A 4921-nucleotide genomic window follows, 5' to 3' on the forward strand; every position below is an offset into this window, starting at 1 on the left:
AGACCGGTATCTCCGCACGGGTTTTTGGATTTGCTAAACATTAGTCGGAAGGTGCAAAATGATGATTTGTCGAGAGGATGTTGCGCTCTCCAATTCTATATCAACGGTATGGTGCTCCTCAGGGTTTTGAAGAGCCGAACCTCGGACTAACTCATGCTGGGAACAGGAACAAGTGGGAGGCGAGACGTACTTTGTCATTCATAACAGCATTCCTGGGGATCGTGGTTTGTCCACGCAAAGATAAGAAAATAGAGATAGGCCTTGTAGGGATGGCTGATATTGCAATCAAAAAAACTAACAGTACTGTGGTCCCTTTGGTTTTGTCCGAAATCTACCGAGCCTTAACTATATGCCGAGAAGTAGACGGTTTCTTCCATGGATGCAATCTATTACTCCAGCTGTGGATAAAAGAACACCTCTGTCACCGAGTAGGATACATGAATCCCGGGTTGACCGAAAAAAATCTGTATCAGTGGTTTTGAGAAACGGATGGCAGGCGTTGTATTCCCCGAAGGTGTCGAAGCATGGCTTGCACGATTAAGGTCAATGATGGCCGACCAAATTGAATGGGCATTTGGGTGGTTGCCTGATACTGAGGTAATATACATGGCGGCCGAGGAATGTCATATTCTTTTGATGGGAGTTCGCAGTATCCAACCATATGCTCCTCATCGGGTATTGCGCCAGCTAGGAAGATTTCAGGTAATTCCCACTGATGAGGATCTAAGCAAGCACACCATTGAGTTGAGCCCAGTAGTCGTATTCCTCAAAAAAGGATACGTAGGCGCCTCACGGCTCGGTCATAGGGTGCACAATATGCATAATGTGCACAAAAGAAGCAACAAGAGACCCCAATCAAGAAAACTGGGGCAGGAGTTGTATTGGAAATAAGAAAAAGATTCCAAGAGTTGTAATTTTAAACCCATACCAAAACTGTTTAGTTTTTGATACCTTTCCATTTCCCACCACATACCAAAAAGACCTTTCGACCAATCTTAGAAAAATGCTGAGTCAAACAAATGAAGATGGTTCATAACACTCTGGTACAAACAAGAAAAGAAAGTAAAAATGAGAGAGTCTTATAGGTGAAAACCCACACGGGCACCATAAGGCGACGGAAGTTGAGAGAAAGTAAAATGAGAGAGTCTTATTGGTGAAAACCTTCGTAGGCACCATAAGGCGAAAAGGAAGTAAGAAATGAACAAATGAGGAAGGTTTATCGGTGAAAACTCTTTGAGATATTGCAAGTCCAACAGGTCTGTAAAATGAAAAATGAAGTTGGATTACGGAAATTTTGGGGAAAACAAAAATGAGACAATTGAAAGGAGATTGATTAAAAGACTGGGTTGATTAATCCAAATTGCATACCATGATCATTGGCGCCAGTGACTCCAATCAGATAAGTCCTTTATTCCTTCGTCAACGATCATCCAAATTTGGATTTTTCTTTTCATTCTATAATTGTCGAAATCAGCGTGTTTCGTCACTAATAATCTTACTTTTCTAAAGCTTTGAGATAAGTTTTATTCCAAACAAATAAGAAGGAATGTCAAGGTATACTACCAAGATTCAAGATTACATGATGCAAAATACGGCCATGAAAGGCGGGAGATAAAAATAATAAAATATGGGTGTAAGGAAAATGGAATCAAAAGCGGATCAGCAACGTCAGGAGAACATATGATTACGGTTAAAAGGGTTTGAAGGAAAACATACAGAGGAGAATTCTATAGTTAAGGATCAATTACAAGGACAAACAGTCTTTCAACCATTTCAAGGCAACAAAACAAGACAGAGAAGCCCCACTGTCGGCGAGAATGCCCAGTTAACCCTCCTGTTTTTAAAACTAACAAAGTTTTCTTTGATTTTAAAACAGGGGCAAAAACAACATTTGTGTCAGGAAAAACCCGATGAAAAGAATTGAAGAAGTCAGGCGTCCACCTGGAGAATGAGGACAAAGAAAAGAAGAAGTCAGGCGTCCACCTGGAGAATGAGAATGAGAATTAAAGAAATCAGGCGTCCACCTGGAGAATGAGGATGAAGAAGTTAAAAGAAGTCAGGCGTCCACCTGGAGAATGAGGATGAGAATTAAAGAAATCAGGCGTCCACCTGGATAATGAGGATAAAAGTTGAAGAAGTTAGGCGTCCACCTGGAGAATGAGGATGAAGAAGTTAAAAAGAAGTCAGGCGTCCACCTGGAGAATGAGGATTAGAAAAGAAGAAGTCAGGTGTCCACTTGGAGAACGAGGATGAAGAATTAAAGAAGGAGTCAGGCGTCCACCTGGAGAATGAGGATGAGAATTAAAGAAGTCAGGCGTCCACCTGGAGAATGAGGATGAGAAAAGAAGAAGTCAGGCGTCCACCTGGAAAATGAGGATAAAGAATTAAGAAGGAATCAGGCGTCCACCTGGAGAATGAGGATGAAGGATTAAAAAGAAGTCAGGCGTCCACCTGGAGAATGAGGACAAAGAATTAAAGAAGGAATCAGGCGTCCACCTGGAGAACGAGGATGAAGAATTAAAGAAGGAATCAGGCGTCCACCTGGAGAATGAGGATGAGAATTAAAGAAGTCAGGCGTCCACCTGGAGAATGAGGATGAGAATTAAAGAAGTCAGGCGTCCACCTGGAGAATAAGGACAAAGAGTTGAAGAAGTCAGGCGTCCACCTGGAGAATGAGGATGAGAATTAAAGAAATCAGGCATCCACCTGGAGAACGAGGATGAAGAATTAAAGAAGGAATCAGGCGTCCACCTGGAGAACGAGGATGAAGGATTAAAAAGACGTCAGGCATCCACCTGGAGAATGAGGACAAAGAATTGAAGAAGTCAGGCGTCCACCTGGAGAATGAGGATAAAGAAGTTAAGAAGAAGTCAGGCGTCCACCTGGAGAATGAGTATGAAGAATTAAAGAAGAAATCAGGCGTCCACCTGGAGAATGAGGATGAGAATTGAAGAAATCAGGCGTCCATCTGGAGAATAAGGACAAAGAAAAGAAGCAGTCAGGCACCCACCTGGAGAACAAGGGAATATAATTGAAGCAGTAGTCAGGCGCCCACCTGGAGAACAAGGGAATACAATTAAAACCGCCGAAGTCAGGCACCCACCTGGAGAACAAGGGAATACAATTGAAGTGTTGAAGTCAAAAGCCCGCTCATATGAGAAAGGAGCACACTTAGAGTCAATAAAGCAGAGGAGTCCAACAAAGTCCCCAGCAGGAAACAACAAGAGTCCCAAACAGATAAAGAAAGTACGGGACACAATGAAAAGGAATACGGAATAAGCCAAATGCCCAAGAGTCACCAAGATATCAAGACAACAAGAAACGCAAGGGCATGATCTAGATAAGATTTTATAATTCATGTACCATAGTCTAGTTTAGCTTTTTGTATTACCTTTGAAGTAAGGTGTAATAAGGAGGTCAGCAAGCAGTAAAAGCAGCACGAAACAGCAGTAACATCACAGTCCCACGGTAGTCCCAGCTACCCAAAACTTCCTGAACTACATTGACCTGATTCCTTTATAGCCAAGGATATGTAGGAAACCTTTGAAGCAGAGGTTCGGTCAAATCTTTCAAAAAATACTTCCCACGGAGTATTTGAACGGGCAAAAATCGCTCGTATACGCTCACTTTATCTTTGCACGAAAACTCTTCGAGTTTCCGCACAAAGAGGGGCAGCTGTGAGCACGTGATTTTTGCCTCACGAAAACTACTCCAAAATAAATCAAAAATAAAATAAATTTCTTTTACTGTGCAATTTTTGAATTTGCGTGGTGTTTGTTAAATATTTGTCTTATATCCGTAAATGTTTACTTTGTCATAACAAAATGAAAATAAAAATAAAAATATATGTTTCATGCATATCTAGGATTTAATTATGCATTTAATAATTGATTCAAAATAAAATCACAAAATATGCATTTGTTCTATTTTAAATATTTCACTGTGTGATTAATGTTTGGTCTGTGTGTTAAATAATTGTTAAAAGGTAATTAATATCTTTGGAAGGGTAATTTTTGTTTTTATAATTTTAATTAAGATTTTAATGATTAATAATAAAATTAGAAAATAAAAAATATAAGTTGTAAAAAAGAAAATCGGACCTGGACCTAAATCTAGGCCCAAACAAAATGAGCCTCATAAGCCCAGTCCAAACAAACCTGTCCGGTCCAATTTACACGAGCCAAAACGACAACGTTTGGTCACGCTTCATCAAGGACCGTTGGATTGAATCAATCCAACGGCGGAGATCTCACCCCCTTACCTGTAACCCTTTACCCGACCCTTTGACCCGATCCAGCCTGACCCCGAATTTCAACCAAACGACAACGTTTGGTTAAGTGGATTGATCTCAACAGTGCATCTTAATTGATCCAACGGATGAGATCAATCCACCCCACCCCTATATAAGGTCCAAACCCCTACCCCGACCCCTAACTGAACACCCCCCCTCCTCTCTATTGTTCATCATCCCTTCCGAAATCACACTCTAACCCTAGCCGCCCTCATTCCCCACCGCCTGAAACCCGGCGGCAACAACGCCGCCGGTCACCACCTTAACACCCCTAAACCCCCTGACCACCCTCTATCCGAATATTATAACCATTGAATTCGAATCACCTTAGAGCTTCTCGAATCTTCATTTGAAGATTCGAGGCAAACTCAGATCCAAATCAACCAAGCCACGGTTGACACCACAGCACCCCCTAGCCTGCCTCGTTATGGATCCGGTGTTTGTTTGGCTCGAATCACCTTAGAGCTTCTCGAATCTTCATTTGAAGATTCGAGCCAAACAAGAACTCACCCAGATCTGTTCTAAACTAACACCAAATCACCCCTAGGCTTCCCTCACCCTTGTGTCATCATTGGTTCCCCTCGAATCTAACCAGAAATGGTTAAGCCCCAAATCGAACCTTCAGGAACC

Source organism: Nicotiana sylvestris, chromosome 1 (genome assembly GCF_000393655.2).
Source record: "Nicotiana sylvestris chromosome 1, ASM39365v2, whole genome shotgun sequence".
NCBI lineage: Eukaryota > Viridiplantae > Streptophyta > Magnoliopsida > Solanales > Solanaceae > Nicotiana > Nicotiana sylvestris.